Source organism: Lithobates pipiens, unplaced genomic scaffold (assembly GCF_037356315.1).
Source record: "Lithobates pipiens isolate NorthernLeopardFrog02 unplaced genomic scaffold, aLitPip1_a1.2 Scaffold_16, whole genome shotgun sequence".
NCBI lineage: Eukaryota > Metazoa > Chordata > Amphibia > Anura > Ranidae > Lithobates > Lithobates pipiens.
Window position 1 is genome coordinate 274,332,238 of NW_027507748.1, and position 18,811 is coordinate 274,351,048.

At 41.7% G+C, this 18,811-nt stretch overlaps 1 protein-coding gene across 3 annotated transcripts in view; it reads right to left on the reverse strand.

Moving 5' to 3' along the window:
• FANCE (FA complementation group E) overlaps positions 1-1,797 on the reverse strand; it is a 35,025-nt gene extending 33,228 nt beyond the window's left edge. For 2 of the 3 annotated variants that reach the window (XM_077481423.1, XM_077481420.1), the window contains exon 1: positions 1,658-1,797. The gene's annotated coding sequence lies outside the window, so the exon portion shown is untranslated. Of the gene's footprint in view, positions 1-801; positions 941-1,657 lie in introns of those variants that run through there. The other variant, XM_077481422.1, reaches the window with a different exon arrangement.
• Positions 1,798-18,811: the final 17,014 nt, after the last annotated feature.

The following is an 18,811-nucleotide window of genomic DNA, read 5'->3' on the forward strand; positions in this document are numbered from 1 at the left end:
ACACAAACTATTCAGCTCGCGCAGCAAAGATAATGCATACGGAAGTCCCGCCCGCATATGTAAACGGTGTTCAAATCCCACATGTGAGGCATCGCCGCGATCGTCAGAGCGAGAGCAATAATTCTAGCATTAGACCTCCTCTGTAACTCTAACCTGGTAACCATAAAATTTTTTTTACAGCATCGCCTATGGAGATTTTTAGGTACTGTCGTTTGTCACCGTTCCACGAGTGCATGCAATTATAAAAAGTGTGACATGTTTGGTATCTATTTACTCGGCGTAACATCATCTTTCACAGTATTTAAAAAACATTCATAAAAATACAACGCACTCTTGATCCCAGCGCTCAAATGAACTTGATTTGCCCTAGAGCAGCTGTTATCAATACATATCAAACCTATTATGATCAAAATGCCTGATTAAAAACCAAACACTAACAGCGATACCTGTAAATATTGTTGCTTTTTTACACAACAACATAAAGTAAATTTCTGTCTTATACCTCTTTGTATTACTCCAAAAACAAAAACGGTTATTGTTAAATCAAATACACTGAACAGAAACAATACATGTCCCTATACTTGCATATAGAATCTATTAGACAGCACCTATATTCACAAAAAAAAAATTTTTTTAAATGACTGTAAAACGTATATATCACTGTCCATGTATGCAGAGGAAATATGCGGAAGGTTAGTATGAGTAGTATTACGTCCACCAATGTTTGTGAAGGTCACAATTCTTATCTCCTACACCATCACCGTTTTCACCTTGTGCACTCCCCAGTGGATGGCTGCTTACCAAAGTTTATATGCATTCAGGCTTTACTGGGGATATCGTTTGTACCGCTCACTTAGTTCAGACCTCTCACTCCTCCAAATATGGTCAAGTTCTCATAACAAGGCAACCACATGTAAGGATACATATAAAGGCTGATATAGTGTTATACCCTTTATTGAAACGTTAAGTCATTAAAGGATCCCAGAAGACAGCGGGGCCGCTCGCACAGGAGGAAGAATTGAAGAAACAGCGCCGCAGAATAGGAAGAGGCAGATTACTAAGACTGCCTAGCACCAGGGGTTCCTGGTGAGTAAAAACATTTTTTTCCTTTATATTTAAATATTAATGTATTTTTTTAATTTATTTTTTTGGGTGGCTCTCCACTTTAAAAACATTAGCAACTGCTTCTTGCAAAATTGTATCAATCTGTTGAGCATCAACAGAGTTATCACCATGCCTGTATAAAGTAAACTGATATCTAGTGAGAGTTCTGAGTATTGCAGCCAATAATCCAATCATCCCATTATCCCACTATTCAGTTTAACTCGTCCCTGTTTCCTGTTCAAATTGTCTCTTGTCTATGCAGGGCTGTGAGTTGGGGACCTTAGATTGTAAGCTCTACGTGGGTAGGGACTGATGTTAATGTACAATATAAGTACTGTGCATACAAGCAGTCCTATATCAATAGCTGTAATAACAAATATATATCACTGAAAAATAGAATACATTACAAGTCATTTAGAAAGAAACATTGGCAACATATACAATAAGTTTCATCCAATGCTACTAGTGCATTGGGTCCATAGTTAGAGACACCTGACAAATCTGAATTCCAAACTTATATGCACATAAATCTAATACAAAAATAAAGACAAACCTAGATGGCACATTTACTGCATGTTGCATCCTTGTCTCAAATCCTCCAGACATCCTCTGTTTAGTGTGGCTTCCTGTTCTGCACAACAGCACTACTTCCGGTCTGTGCACCACTAATACTCGCACAGCCACTTCCTGTAGAAACAGAGTGACTACCCCTTGTAGTTCCGCCGACTTTTCATCATCATTCATTCATCATTGATGTTAATCCGGCGCCCAGTTGATGTTGCCCGGTCTCGCCCCACAGAGCCTTGCTTTCATATATGAAGGAAACGCCTTCCCATATAGACCTCCCTGAGCCCTGTGTAATATTCCTTGGTGCAACACAGGTATGGCAGACATTGTAAATTAGTTCGTTCCTTCAGGGCTGATGGAGAGTACAAGTAGGTCATACACCAGAGATAAAGGTTTACATGGCATCGGTTTTATTTAAAGGGGATCTCCTACATAAAAATATATAAACGTGTGGGATTCGCCCTTTATTGTCTATACCAGAACCTCATCCAGCATTAGAGGGCCGTTATGAATTTAAAGGGGGACGCTGCCACAAAATTAAATAAGTGTGGGGTTCCCCTTTAACATTCATACAAGACCGGCATCCTGTATTAGGGTCTAATATGAATATAAAGGGGAACTTTGCTGCATAAAAAAAGTGCATGGTTCCACTTTAATATCCATACCGGTCCTCATCCAGCATTACGGTCTGGCATGAATACAAAGAGGAACTCTGACGTAAAAGTAAATAAAGGTGTGTGGTTCCCCTTTAATATCCATACCAGATCCTCATCCAGCATTAGGGGCTGATATGAATATAAAGGGGAACGCTGCCACAAAAAAATAAAAATGTGGGGTTTATTTTAAAGTGGAGTTCCACCCATTTAAAAGTCAGCAGCTACAAAAAGTGTAGCTGCTGACTTTTAATAAAGAGACACTCACCTGTCCCACGGTCCAGCGATGCGGGCACCCAAAGCCTCGTTCCTCTCCCTGGCTCCAGCATTGCAAGTGTGGGCGCCAGGCTGTGGTGTCACAGCCAGGCGTGCACTGCGCATGCGTGAGTTGAGCTGGATGTTATGAATAGCCGGGCAATCTTGTGGGACCTGTGATGAGTCCCAGAAGATTGCAGTGAGGGAGGGGGAGAGGTGAACTTCCGCTCGGCACCGGGAGAGGAAGTAGGAGCTGGGCACCTGTGAAAACTAGGTACCCCCCCCAAAAAAATGACATGCCAAATGTAAGTCAATTTAAGTCACAAGTACTTAAAGCGGAAGTTCCACTTTTGGGCGGAACTCCCCTTTAATATCCATACCAGACCCTATAGGAGACAGTTGGCAACAAAACTGAGACACTACTTTGAAAAGGGAGGGGGGGGGGAATTAGAGTAAGAATCCATACATATAACAAAAGAAAGACACATTCCCAAAGGGATTTAAGAGCGCTGCTCACCCCGAGCGAATATTGAATGGAAAAACCTCCCCAGAGTATGGGGTTTTTAGGGAGCAAGACAAAAGGTAATACAGTTGAGCAAAGATGTAAAAAAAGACTACATTTATTCAAAAAGGGGCAGAACAAAACCCCCTCAGCATAACAGTAAAAACATGAGCTCCTATGGCAACAGAATATTAAAAACACAAAAAAGAAAAAAAAAAAAAAAAAAAAAGGAGAAGCAGATGCACATGAACATTTACATATCCACACCAACTGGTACACATCAGGGATGTGAGGTACAGGTGGGTCTGACGCGTTTCGACCCACACTTGGGTCTTCCTCAGAGGGACATGCTGCTAGGGAAATGTATAGCAATTATTTTCTACACACAATGTTTGGCATAGTACCATCACATCCATACACATTATATATATATATATATATATATATATATATATATATATATATATATATATATATATATATATATATATTTACCCCATAAATGTATCCAAGTAACGACACAATTTAATTCCACAAGTAATGCTTCTCACTTGGAAAAAAAGGAGAAAAAAAAAATAATGATAATACAAGAAAAAACAACAAACAACAGCCAGGGCTCCGGGCTCCGGGCTCCTCCACAGGCACCGCAATCCAAGACAGGCCGGGGCCACAAAATACGCCTTACAAGAGGTCACACTCGTGTCCACATCCTCCCCCTAAGGTAAGATTTTGTGGCCCCGGCCTGTCTTGGATTGCGGTGCCTGTGGAGGAGCCCATAGCCCTGGCTGTTTTTTGTTTTATTATCATTATTTATTTTTTTTCCCCCTTTTCTTCCAAGCATTACTGGAATTAAATTGTGTCATTACTTGGATACATTTATGGGGTAAATATATATATGTATGGATGTAATGGTAATTATGTCAAACATTGTGTGTAGAAAATACAGACCCACCTGTACCTCACATCTTTGACCTGTACTACTTGATGTGAATATGTAAATGTGATGCCACTTGTATTTCACATCCCTGATTTGTGGCAGTTGGTGTGGATATGTAAATGTTCATGTGTATCTGCTTCTCCTTTTTTGTGTTATTAATATTCTGTTGCCTTAGGAGCTCATGTTTTTACTGTTATGCTGGGGGGGTATTCTGCCCCTTTTTGAATAAATGGAGTCTTTTTTTACATCTTTGTTCAATTGTATTACCTTTTGTCTTGCTGCCTAAAAACCCCATTCTCTGGGGAGGTTTTTCCATTTAAGAATCCAGACATATATTGCCCTGCAAAAGCACCAAAACAAAAGTCCAAGAGTTATATAAAAGTGTTGAGCCTAAGATCTAAAATTAGAACAGGATCTTAAAATAGAACAAACAGCTGAGCACAGGATACAAAAAGAGAACAGGATCCAAAAAGAAAACAAACAGTTGAACCCAGGATCTAAAAGAATAGAACAAATAGTTGAGCCCAGGATCTAAAAATAGAACAAACAGTTGAGCCCACGACATAAAAATAGAGCAAATACTTGAAACCCGAATCTAAAAACAGAACAAACAGTTGAGCCCAGGATATAAAAATAGAGCAAATACTTCAACCCCGAATCTAAAAACAGAACAGACAGTTGAGCTCAGGATCTAAAAATAGATCAGGATCTAAAAATAGAACACAGTTGAGCCCAGGATCTAAAAAAACATAACAAACAATTGAGCCCAGGATCTAAAAATAGAGCAAATACTTGAACCCCGGATCTAAAAACAGAACAAACAGTTGAGCTCAGGATCAAAAAATAAATCCAGCATTTGAGCTCAGAATCTAAAAATAGATCAGGATCTAAAAATAGAACAAACAGTTGAGCCCAGGCTCTAAAAATAGAACAAATAGTTGAGCCCAGGATCTAAAAATAGAACAAATAGTTGAGCCCAGGATCTAAAAATAGAACAATTGAGCCCAGGATCTAAAAATAGAACAATTGAGCCCAGGATCTAAAAATAGAACAAACAGTTGAGCCCACGACATAAAAATAGAGCAAATACTTGAAACCCGAATCTAAAAACAGAACAAACAGTTGAGCTCAGGATCAAAAAATAAATCCAGCATTTGAGTTCATAATCTAAAAATAGATCAGGATCTAAAAATAGAACAAACAGTTGAGCCCAGGATCTAAAAATAGAACAAACAGTTGAGCCCAGGATCTAAAAATAGAGCAAATACTTGAACCCCGGATCTAAAAACAGAACAGTTGAGCTCAGAATCTAAAAATAGATCAGGATCTAAAAATAGAACAAACAGTTGAGCCCAGGATCTAAAAATAGAACAAACAATTGAGCTCAGGATATAAAAATAGAGAAAATACTTGAACCCCGAATCTAAAAACAGAACAAACAGTTGAGCTCAAGATCTAAAAATAAATCAAACATTTGAGCTCAGAATCTAAAAATAGATCAGGATCTAAAAATAGAACAAACAATTGAGCCCAGGATCTAAAAATAGAACAAACAATTGAGCCCAGGATCTAAAAATAGATCAGGATCTAAAAATAGAACAAACAAGGATTCAAAAACTACTGCTTCTCCTCCCCCCAGCTTTTATGCAGCTGAGATCAGAGGTAATGTGATCATTTAATAATAAAAAAAAAAAAGGAGGGGGGGGGGATTTATTTATAATGTATTTTTAAATCTATACAAAAAAGGTTTCCCTTTCACTTGAAATTAAACTGAATGTGTTGTTTTACAAGGTGATTATAAACTAGAGCAAATACTTGAACCCCGGATCTAAAAACAGAACAAACAGTTGAGCTCAGGATCAAAAAATAAATCCAGCATTTGAGCTCAGAATCTAAAAATAGATCAGGATCTAAAAATAGAACAAACAGTTGAGCCCAGGCTCTAAAAATAGAACAAATAGTTGAGCCCAGGATCTAAAAATAGAACAATTGAGCCCAGGATCTAAAAATAGAACAAACAGTTGAGCCCACGACATAAAAATAAAGCAAATACTTGAAACCCGAATCTAAAAACAGAACAAACAGTTGAGCTCAGGATCAAAAAATAAATCCAGCATTTGAGTTCATAATCTAAAAATAGATCAGGATCTAAAAATGGAACAAACAGTTGAGCCCAGGATCTAAAAATAGAGCAAATACTTGAACCCCGGATCTAAAAACAGAACAGTTGAGCTCAGAATCTAAAAATAGAACAAACAGTTGAGCCCAGGATCTAAAAATAGAACAAATAATTGAGCTCAGGATATAAAAATAGAGAAAATACTTGAACCCCGAATCTAAAAACAGAACAAACAGTTGAGCTCAGGATCTAAAAATAAATTGAACATTTGAGCTCAGAATCTAAAAATAGATCAGGATCTAAAAATAGAACAAACAATTGAGCCCAGGATCTAAAAATAGAACAAACAATTGAGCCCAGGATCTAAAAATAGATCAGGATCTAAAAATAGAACAAACAAGGATTCAAAAACTACTGCTTCTCCTCCCCCCCAGCTTTTATGCAGCTGAGATCAGAGGTAATGTGATCATTTAATAATAAAAAAAAAAAAAGGGGGGGGGGGTTTATTTATAATGTATTTTTAAATCTATAAAAAAAAGGTTTCCCTTTCACTTGAAATTAAACTGAATGTGTTGTTTTACAAGGTGATTATAAACAATCACTTTAATTATTTTGCGACACATTCGCTACTGTAGATGAAACAGATTTTCACAAAAAACACATGCATTGCTAGTGCTATTTAGACATACCTCCCAACTTTAGACCTTGAAAATGAGACACTCAAGGACATGTTGTGCACATAGCACAGCACTGTGAAAAGCGAGCATGGTTAAAGCGGCTGTGTACTCTGCTTGGCCATTTTTGCCTATAATGAGGCTTACCTGTAGGTAAAATTTCCTAAACCTACATTGTTTAGGAGATATTCACCCTGCATGCAGCCACTTACAGCGTATGCACAGTAAATGTCTGGTGTATCGTGCCGGAACGGAGGACTCCCGTGCGCAGTGATGTGATCATGTCTCTGGCCACTCAACGCCGGAGCCAGTGACCCCGGAAGAAACGGCAAGGCAACATGTCAGTTCCCTCAGTGCTGACCGGATCTGGCTTCAGGAGCTTCGTTCCAAGGTAGGTATTTTATAATGTGCTAGTATGCAATGCATACTAGCACATTATCCCATTGTCTTGAAGGTTTTTTGTTTTTTTTCCAGCAGTTTACTACCACTTTAAATTACACAGAATATTGTGTGTGGCATAATAGTGGCTGAGTGTATACCACACCAATATTCCACAATCTCTGTACTCACAAAATACTTCATTTAATGGCACAAATGAAAATCCTACGGACATACATATGGCTAAGAAAAAAAAAAGGCTCATTCTTTAAATTTAAACTCTTTCTTTGCCTTTCTCTGCACAAAATATAGGCAGATATCAAATACTTTGTCTTATCCTACCTCAAAGAACTTCATTGAAATAGTTAAAGTAATATTAAAGGCAATTTAAAAAAAATACACACGTTATACTTACCTGCTCTGTGCAATGGTTTTGCACAGAGCAGTACCAACCCACTGATGTCACCGGGTGACTTCGCCCCTTAGCTATTTAAGAGGTGTCAGATGGAGGAGCGGGCAGTCTGCGGGGAGCGTTCGACGAGGCCGGATGGTAATTTTAACAACCAGCTATTCTTCACACAGAATTTGAATTGGTCTATCTAAATTTCAATCGTTCTGAAAATGTTGAATTTGTAAAAAAAACGATTAAACGAAACAAATTTTAGTGAAAAACGATTGGCCAATTCAAATTGTATGTGAAGATTAGCTGGTTGTTAAGCAGCAGGCCGGGAAGTCGGCCGACATGTCCTTAACAACCAATGACTTTTCCCACTGACAGCTGAAATATAGACAAAGCAATGGCAGCAATAGAAAATTCAGGGGGGAAAAAAAACAGCATGGGGTCCTTTCCCAATCCATACCAGGCCCTTTGGGTCTGGCATTGATTTTAAGGGGAACCCCGTGCCAAAAAAAATAAAAAACATACCAGAGCATGCAGCTCGGCAGGCCATGAAAGGGGAGGTGGGTGGGAAGAGTGAGTGCCAGGCCACATGTTCTCATGCCCCCCAGCCCAGAGCACCTTGTCCCCTAAGCGAATAAGTATGGGGTACTATGTACCCCTACCCATTCACCAAAAGAGTGTAAAAACTGAATAAAGACAGTACACAAGTTTTTGGCAATTCCTTTATTAAAAAATAAAAAACAACGTCCCCGCGATGTAGATTCATCCCATGATGCCCGCCGCACCCGATAAAAAAAAATAAAAAAAAACCTCCAGCCTCGTCAAACGCTCCCCATGGAATGCCAGCTCTTCCATCTGATATTTCTTAAATCACCTGATGTTAGCGGGTGACCCCTCCACTTGGTGATGTCACTGACCCGGGCATGCTGGGTCGATGCTGTCACAAGGGGGTGGGGTCACCTAATGATGTCATCGGTTGACCCCACCCCTTGGCTATTTAAGAAATGTTAAACAGAAGAGCAGGCTGTCCATGTCCGACGGTGGCGGCAAGCGGTGTGATTGACGATAGATCAACATCGGTGGTTTTATTTTTTAATAAAGGAATTGTCAAAAATCGTGTACTGTCTTTATTCACTTTTTGCACATTTTTGGTGAATAGGTAGGGGGTATTATGTACCCAATACTCATTCACATGGGGGGGGGCAGATTTGGATAAGCCCCCTGACCAAAACCCGCACAACCACAGCTCAGGGTTGTGGGTAAGAGGCCCTTGTCCCCATCAACAGCCCCCTCTGCCCCAAAGCAGCCCCCCCCACGTGATGAGGGCATGTGGCCTGGTATGGTTCAGGGGGGGGTGCTGGCTCATTTCCCCCTTTCCTGCTGGGCTACATATTCTGATAAGGGTCTGGTATGTATTTTGGGGGGAACCCCAAGTGTTTTTGTTTTTTATTTTGGCGTAGGGCTTGGTATGGATTGGGGGAGAGGAACCCCACACTGTTTTTTCCAGCGTTTTCTATTGTTGGCATTGTTTTTTTACATTTCAGTGAGGAAGCCCGCAGACAGCTGATACTGCAAGTCATCAGTTGTTAAGGATTCGGCAGCCAGCTTCCTGGCCCGCTGCTTAACAACCAGCTGTGCTTCACACAGAATTAGAAAATCGATTGATCATTTTTTGACCGATCCAAATTCAGACAATTTGGGATTCATTAGAAAACAAAGAAAATTTCAATGAAATTCCTTACTATTTAATTCAGAGATTGGGATACATCCAAATGAAAAAGTAACAAATAACCAAAAATTTGTCCGAATTTATATGTGGACCGAAACGAATTGCACATGTCTAATTGTTGTCACATGTACACAATGACCACTCTTTCTCATAAATTCCTGCAACTTCTTCAGAGTTGCTTTAGGCGTCTTGGTAGCCTCTCTGACCAGTTTCCGCCTGGCTCTTTCATCCAGTTTGGAGACAATCTCCTGATCCAGGGAGTGTCTGTGTTGTACCAAATACCTTCCACTTCTTAATAATAGACTTAACTGTGCTCATAGGCATTGAGCAAGCCTTTGAAATGTTTTTGTATTCAGCTTGTGTCTGTCCACAACTTTATCTCGGAAATCTTTTGACAGTGCCTTGCCACCCATAGTTGATTGTTTGCTTCAGTTGCACTACCAAGGACTGAAATGCTCCAGGAAAGCTCTTTTCATGCTGAACTAATCAAAATGACCATGGCTGATCACAATGAAAGATGGCTTTGTGTGCCATTGAAAAGGTGATTGGCTATACCTAATTGAATTTACAAGTCATTTTTAGGAGGGGGTGATCCTTTTTTCAACGCCGCGATTCTGTATTTTTCTGACATCTTGGTGTCACTTTTCTTGGATGTTATAAGTTGCACAAAGTTTACAGAGTAAATACAGCTGGATAAAACACAAAACTGTCTGTCTTCATTTCAGTCTCCAAAACAAAATGTGATTTTAAAAGGGGGATGATTCTTTTCTCTACCCACTATAAGCAGCTCAAGTCAGAGGCGTGCGTCAGTCGCCTGCATGTTTTAGGAGATATTCACCCTGCCTGCACTCACTGACGTCAGTGACGCATGCACTCTGTAGGCCCGGCTTACTGTGCCTGAACTTCAGAGCTCCTTGCCAGAACCGATAGCTCCCACGTACGCACAATGCCGGAGCCCACGATCACAGAAGAAAGGATGGCAGATGTCAGCCCTCTCAGCGGTGATTAGGCGCCGCAGAGAGGGCTGCGCTCTAAGGGGAGCATTTCATAATGTGTTAGTATGCGATGAATACTAGCACATCATGCCTTTGTCTTGCAGGGTTTTTTTCTTCTTTGGTTTACAACCGCCTTAAAGAGGTATAAAACACAAAAACGTTTATTATATTGCAGCTTAAAGTGTTACTAAACCCAGGACCCTGCATTCACAATATCTGATCTCCCATGGTACACAGAACATGGAAATGCAATTATTTTAGTAAATATAAACTGCTAAAATACCTTCTCATTAGCAGTATATAGGATTCTTTTGACTTCTATCAGTGTCCAGCTGAGCACTGCTTAAAGTGGTTGTAAACCCTTATAAACCACTTTGACCTACAGGTAAGCCTAGATTAAGGCTTACCTGTAGGTCCAAGAAATATTTCCTAAACCTACACTGTTTAGGAGATATTTGCCAAAAGACAGGTACCGCTGTCTACGGCGCGCAGGCGCACTGAGCACGCCACGGTCAACGGCGATATGCCGCGAGTGGCGGCTCCCATGGGCATGCGCGGGAGTGATGTCATCGCGGCTCTGTCGAATGACAGCGGCGAGACACACCAAGAAGATGGACGCTCGGAACTACAAGGGGACAGCGCTGATTTCGCTGGCTCCTGTGTCAGGTAAGTGACACATAATGGACTACTATGCAATGCCTAGTAGTCCATTATGCTTTACCTTTGCAGGGAATCAAAAGAGGAAGTAAACCCATCAGGGTTTATTTCCTCTTTAAAGCTTGTAGGAGGAGTTTCCATTCTCCTTTGACTGTCCTATGAGGCTGCATGACCCAACTTTCTGTCTGCACAGTGCTGATCCTGCGCCGATCATGTGCACCCTCTCAAAAAGAAAAAAGTTCTCTAGCAATATACAGCAAAATGAGCATCTGGAGATTGCCTCCTAGGGCTCTGTACTAGATGGATTGGGGACAGCGAAAGTAGGGGAGAAGACAGGATTAAACAGCTTTGTTACACAATGCGGAGGATTAACCCCTTAGGTTCCACAGTGAGTATACCAAGCATGCTTTACTGCATATACACACTGATACAGTTGCGAGTTTAGTAACACTTCTTTCGATTCATAGGTGTAAGGGCTGCATTAGGTTTTTTTTGGGGGGGCTTTTTCTTTATATTCACCTGGTGATCTGGCCAGTAAGTCAGTGGTTTTTCAAAAGAACAGGTTTTCCTGCAGATTTAGCCATTACAGAGATGAGACAAACCATTTACCACTGACAAGGGTGCTTACAATGATCAGCTTATATGTGAAACTTTTTTTCCCCAAAAGGGGGAAAAAAAAAAAAAACAACATTTGCTGCAAGACCCCTTTCACACCAGGGCGTTTTGCAGGCGCTATAGCGTTAGAAATAGCGCCTGCAATCTGCCCTAAAGAAGCTGCACCATTGTGTAAGACCCCTTTCACACCAGGGCGTTTTGCAGGCGCTATAGCATTTTGAAATAGCGCCTGCAATCCGCCCTAAAGAAGCTGCACCATCGTGTGTAGTGTGAAAGCCCCGAGGGCTTTCACACTACAGCGTTGCGCTGGCAGGACGTCAGGAAAAAGTCCTGCCAGCAGCTTCTTTGGAGCGGTGAAGGAGCGGTGTGTTTACCGCTCCTCCCCATTGAAATCAATGGGGCAACGCTGTAATACCGCCGGCAAAACATGCTATTGCAGCGTATTGGCGGCGGTTTTAACCCTTTTCTCTGCCGCTAGCAGGGGGTAAAAGTGCCCTGCTAGCGGCCGAAATGCGCCGCAAATCCGGCAGTAAAACACTGCTAAAAATATCGGCGTTTTACCGCCGACGCAATGGGCGGTGTAGTGTGAAAAGGGTGTAACTGCTTATAGAGTGCTATCTGGAGTTTGGCTTCAATTTGGTTGTATATCCAAATCTGCTAGAACATCAAACACACCACTCCCCCAGGGTAACAAAGCTGTTGTCCAAAGGCATCTATAGGCTCCTTCATCCAGCGTGGGGGCACTTTATCTGCTTTCCGACCAGCTGCCATCGTTATACAGCGTGACCTGCCGCTGTATAGCTGCACGGCCGCTTGGACGGACTCCATGTCCACCGGCGACCTGCACTCGCCTATTATAGAGGCAGAATGGGGGACTGCCTTTTTAATTAAGGGAGGTTCCCCTTTCTGACAGGGATCTACTGTTCCCAGTGATCTCTCTCATGCCCCTTTTCAGCCCATCCCCCCCTACAGTTAGAACACACCTAAGGGATCACATTTAACCCCTTAATCGCCCCCTAGTGTTTACCCCTCCCCACCAGTGACATTTACACAGTAATCAGTGGCTATTTATAGCACTGAAAAGAAATGTACTTCTGCTCTATTATAAAAAAAATAAGTGGTATGAATTTGAAATGTAAGAGGTTGCTGCTTCACACCAAATTTTATTAGCAGACCAAAATAAAGGTAATTTGCTTAATAATATGAACATCTAATCAAATTGTAAGCTCCTTGAGGGTAGGGACCAATGTACAATGTATATGTAAAAGCACTGCGCAAATTGATGGCGCTGTACAAGTACCATGATAATAATAAATTAATTAGTATGGCCCTAGTGGAAGGGTTTGGTAACACCACTAGGCGCTATATTCAATAACACAAATACATGTAATTAGTGACCTCTAGTGGACAAAGGAAATATAACACATGATATGTCAAGAAAAAGTCCATAGATCCAGTAATATCTTTTGTCAATAAATTGCTATCCTCATGCAATCCAGCAGTGAATACTAGTAAATGAGTGACGTGACACCCAGTGGACTCTCCACCAGTCACACTATGCGCTCATCTCCCAAAGTGGCCCCAAAATAGGCCAAGTAGCGCCTTCCCCTTTGGGGTCTCAATCCATTATCTCTTAAGCTCCCACCAGTGGACTCCTGGAAGTGTGGTCACATGAGGATAAAGAAAGAACTAGCATAGTGTAATATAAAACGAAATGTATTTAAAACACATGCGACTATTCCACTCACACAAAAACTTCCGCTTTTCGGATCCCCCGGTGTCACAGTTGCCACCTTTCAGGGGGGGGTTACAGATACTTGTCCAAGACAGGTATTTGCACCCACTTCCGGGCATAGATGCCCACGGGAGTCTATGCCTCTTCCTGTGCCGCCACGCTGTCTGCTGGGACACAAGGGTCCCAGAGACAGCAGGGACCATTCAGATTGCGCATCCACAGTAGGGAACCAGGCAGTGAAGCCTCGAGGCTTCCTTTCCCGATTCCCTTACAGAAGATGGCAGTATCCAAGGACAGTTCGGCCTCAGGTGCCAACATCACTGGATCCTGGGACAGGCAAGTGCCCTTATTTTAAATGTCAGCATCTGCAGTATTTGTAGCTGCTGACTATTTAAAAAAAAAAAAAAAAAGGTACTCCCGTTTTAAGAATGCGCTAGCCCTGATGCATACAGGTGATGAGTTTAAAAAATACAGATCCGTCCCTGGGGTCACAAAATCATCCGCAAGTCCTCAGCCCTGCTCATGGGTGATCCTGTACTTCCTATCACTATGTGCTATATAAATAATGCCCCTAGTGGGTATTTTGAATATGTTATTACGTTTATCAATTCTAAAGCGGTAGCACTTCACGTTTAATTTTTTGCTTTATTTATAGAACTGATCAAGGTATAAATGTCAGTGGTCCCAAAAAAATGTGTCCAATCTGCCTACCACAGAGATCACCAGTACCCCCTATAAATTTTGCGCAAACCAAGATACGCCTATTGCAATTTTAAAAATATACAGAAGAATATATATCAGCCTAAACCGATGAAGACATTTATTTTTAGGGGAATCTGTATTATGTCAATTTTGTTTGCGTAAACCATTGCACAATCATGCAATTGTCAGTTAAAGAAATGCAGTGCCATAGCTCAAAAAAAAAAAAAAAAAAAAAAAAAAAAGGCCTGTCATTAAGGAGGCAAATCCTGAAGCAATTGATACAGTTGGCATGTTATGTGCCAGATTACCAGATGAAATCAGGAAGGGGGGGGGGGGACAAAAAAAATAAAAAATAAAACCCCAAACACACAGCCACCATATGATCAGTAAGCTGCAACATATGTTTAATACCACTTACAGTGGTGTGAAAAAGTGTTTGCCCCCTTCCTCATTTCCTGTTCCTTTGCATGTTTGTCACACTTAAGTGTTTCGGAACATCAAACCAATTTAAACAATAGTCAAGGACAACACAAGTAAACACAAAATGCAATTTGTAAATGAAGGTGTTTATTATTAAAAGGTGAAAAAAAATCCAAACCATCATGGCCCTATGTGAAAAAGTGATTGCCCCCCCTGTTAAAACATACTATAACTGTGGTTGTCCACACCTGAGTTCAATTTCTCTAGCCACACCCAGGCCTGATTATTGCCACACCTGTTCACAATCAAGGCATCACTTAAATAGGAGCTGCTTGACACAGTAAGGTCCACCAGAAGATCCCTAAAAGCTACACATCATGCCGAGACCCAAAGAAATTCAGGAACAATTGAGAAAGAAAGTAATTGAGATCTATCAGTCTGGAAAGGGTTATAAAGCCATTTCCAAAGCTTTGGGAATCCAGCGAACCACAGTGAGAGCCATTATCCACAAATGGTGAAGACATGGAACAGTGGTGAACCTTCCCAGGAGTGGCCGGCCGCCAAAAATTACCCCAAGAGCGCAGCGACAACTCATCCAAGAGGTCACAAAAGACCCCACAACAACGTCCAAGGAACTGCAGGCCTCACTTGCCTCAGTTAAGGTCAGCGTTCATGCCTCCACCATCAGGAAAAGACTCGGCAAAAATGGCCTGCATGGCAGAGTTCCAAGGAAAAAACCACTGCTGAGCAAAAAGAACATCAAAGCTCGTCTCAATTTCTCCACAACACATCTTGATGATCCCCAAGACTTTTGGGACAACATTCTGTGGACCGATGAGACAAAAGTGGAACTCTTTGGAAGGTGTGTGTCCAAGTATATCTGGCGTAGAAGGAACACTGCATTTCATAAAAAGAACATTATACCAACAGTAAAATATGGTGGTGGTAGTGTGATGGTCTGGGGCTGTTTTGCTGCTTCAGGACCTGGAAGACTTGCCGTGATAAAAGGAACTATGAATTCTGCTGTCTACCAAGAGATCCTGAAGGAGAATGTCCGACCATCTGTTCGTGTACTCAAGCTGAAACGAACTTGGGTTCTGCAGCAGGACAATGATCCTAAACACACCAGCAAGTCCACCACCGAATGGCTGAAGAAAAACAAAATGAAGACTTTGGAGTGGCCTAGCCAAAGTGCTGACCTGAATCCTATTGAGATGTTGTGGATAGGACCTTAAAAAGGTCGTTCATGCTCGAAAACCCTCTAATGCAACTGAATTAGGACAATTCTGCAAAGATGAGTAGGCCAAAATTCCTCCAGGACGCTGTAAAAGCCTCATTGCACGTTATCGCAAACGCTTGGTTGCAGTTGTTGCTGCTAAGGGTGGCCCAACCAGTTATTAGGTTTAGGGGGCAATCACTTTTTCACACAGGGCCATGATGGTTTGGATTTTTTTTCACCTTTAATAATAAACACCTTCATTTACAAATTGCATTTTGTGTTTACTTGTGTTGTCCTTGACTATTGTTTAAATTGGTTTGATGTTCCGAAACACTTAAGTGTGACAAACATGCAAAGGAACAGGAAATGAGGAAGGGGGCAAACACTTTTTCACACCACTGTACATTTTAGAATTTCTGCTATGGAGAAAGAAGAAATTGTGCTAAAACAATTTTAGAGACTTATTTGCCATGTATCCTTTTCAAAAGGTAGGCAAACAGGAACTTTTGGACGGCAACTTATGAAGACACTATAAAAGAAGTTTAGCCAACTGTGGTACAATATGTTGTTTGCAAAAGCAGACATTAGCTCTGTATTTAGGTTACTTCCAAGCAACCCACGTGCTTTAAAAGTGGTTCTAAAGCCTAAACATTTTTACGTTAATGCATTCCCTGCATACAGATAAAGGCCTCACTCAATCCAGCGCTGCTCTTCTCCCCTCTCACAGGAGGCTCGGTAGCAACAGAAGCCATTGGTTCCTGCTGCCGTCAATCAAAATCATGTGATCAGAGTGGGGGGCAGGGTTAAGCCACACAGTGGCGCAATAGGTGCATAGAGTATGGCATTGGATTGCCTCCACACAAACGCCCCCATAGCAAGCCACCTGCTGTGGGGGGGGGGGGGCACTGAAGAGAAAAAAGTAGCCAGGTGCTCCAGCATGAGACCACAAAAAAAAAAAAAAAAGCGAGTGGGGGAGGTCTGGCTCTCTAGAATGCTTACCATTCGCCTCGGTTCTCTCCTACGCAGTGGCATCACTAGTGTGGGCACCCAGCTGTGACACCTTGCAGCTTCACAGCTGGTGCAAGTCACACTGTGCGTCCTGAATTGACCAAGCAGTCTTCTGGGACCCGTCGCGTATCCCAGAAGATGAGAAGTCATTGAGAGCAGAAGTGGGAGTTGGGTACCTGTCAAAAACTAGGTACCCACTCCACCACATCCTTAAAGCAAAAGTTCCACTTTTGGGTGGTGTTGTAATATGTTGGTAGATTTGAAGTCAAAGTGCATCTCTCTGGAAGAACTGGGTTGCTGCGGAAGAGTACTTACAGCGAGATAACTACTAATTATATACCCAAAACACTATATAACTACAGGTGGAGCTCCACTTTAAGGGTTGCGATTTGTCATGTGCTAAAGGGATGCCAAACAAAACAGTTTGGCCTACTACAGTTATTGACTTCTTAGGTATCACTATCGATTCCATCAACAGAGTTTAGACTCCCCGTAGAAAACAAACATTTCTTAAATTAAGTGTTAAGAAGTTTTACAAATTGAAAGCAATTTTTTTTTATACTAGGAACGTGAAATGCATTGTATACAAGAGTATTGTGTTTGGAATGAGTACATCTTAGCAAAAAAATTAAAATAAAATAGTGGCGTTTTACTGCCAATGCCACAGTGTGTAAGCAGTCCAATACAGCGATCAGTGCTAAAAATAGCCTGTCACTGTACACATGACACTGGTGAGCACTTTCATCATTCATTGATTCTTCCTGCAGAACAGCAGAAAGCTATCCCGAGACTGAGATTGCACCATTGATCTGAGCACAGGCTCCTTAGAAATTTTTAAGTGAACTTCAAATGGGGGGGCTGGGATCTGGGGCCCTTGTCACAGACCCCCAAAAGCATCCCACTATTGAGAGCATGTGGCCTGGTATGGTTCGGGGGGGGGGGGGTTGGATGCTCTCGACCCCTCTCTCTCTCTTGCGGCCTGCCAGGCCGCATGCTCGGATAAAGGGTCAGTTATGGATTTTTGGGGGGAACCCCACACCGTTTTTTTTTTTATTTGACGTAGGGTTCTCCTTAATATCCATACCAGACCTGAAGGGCATGGTAATTGAATTTGGGGGAACCCCACGCTTTAAAAAAAAAAAAAAAAAAATGTATTTTATTTTTTTACATCAATGACTGTTCTCTGTATTACGGGGAGCCGACAATTCATTATAGCCATGAGTGCTTTTAAATGACTTTCCTGCAGAAGTGACACACTGTGCAGGGACAGTTCTAAGCACGGGAAACATGCGCCCCTTTACAGGCATACAACCGTGCCCCCCGGTATGAAATATTACACTTTTATGGTTTCACTTTAAGCATTATTAAAATCACTGCTCCCGGAAAAAGAGCAGTTGAAATTTTTTTTTTTTGCATTGATACATGTCCCCTGGGGCAGGACCCAGGTCCCCAAACACTTTATTACAATTGCATACAAGCCTTTAAAATTAGCATTTCAGATTTCTCCCATAGACTTACAGGGTGTTCTATGGCTTTTCAAATTAGCTGTGAACACCAAATGGTTCGCTGTTCGGCGAAACAGGCGAACAGGAAATGTTTGAATCAAACATGAGTTTGACTCAAAGCTCATCCCTACTCAGGTACCCACTGGGGAGCGACAGATTTAAAAGCAGAACTGAACCTGCAGATTTAACCTGAACAGTAAATAACCGTTAAGAGTTACTAGTGTGCTTAGATTTGCTCTTAACCGAACTGCCAAGCCATCAAATGGCTGGCGTCATAGTCGATCACATGTGCAGCACCATGGGAACTGCAGATTCAAAGATGGCAGCTTTCTTAGCTGTAAATAGGGAGAGTTTAGTTCCACTTTAACAGTCTCCTGTCCAAAGCCACAACCACATACTGTTGGAGAGGCCTGGAATGAAACTGGGAAAAGGGTATTGCCTCACAGGAACAACCATCTTTCCCAGAACCCTAATGCACAGGCAATTTGAGAGATCAGGCCCAGATTTTCTAAACTGAAATTCTGAAAGACTGCTGTAAAAATCAGAAGCCATCCAAACCCCTCCAGAGTGTTCACCATGGTGGTATCCTAAAGAAAAAAGCAGAATGCTCCCAATTTACAAAGTAAATTGTCCAGGC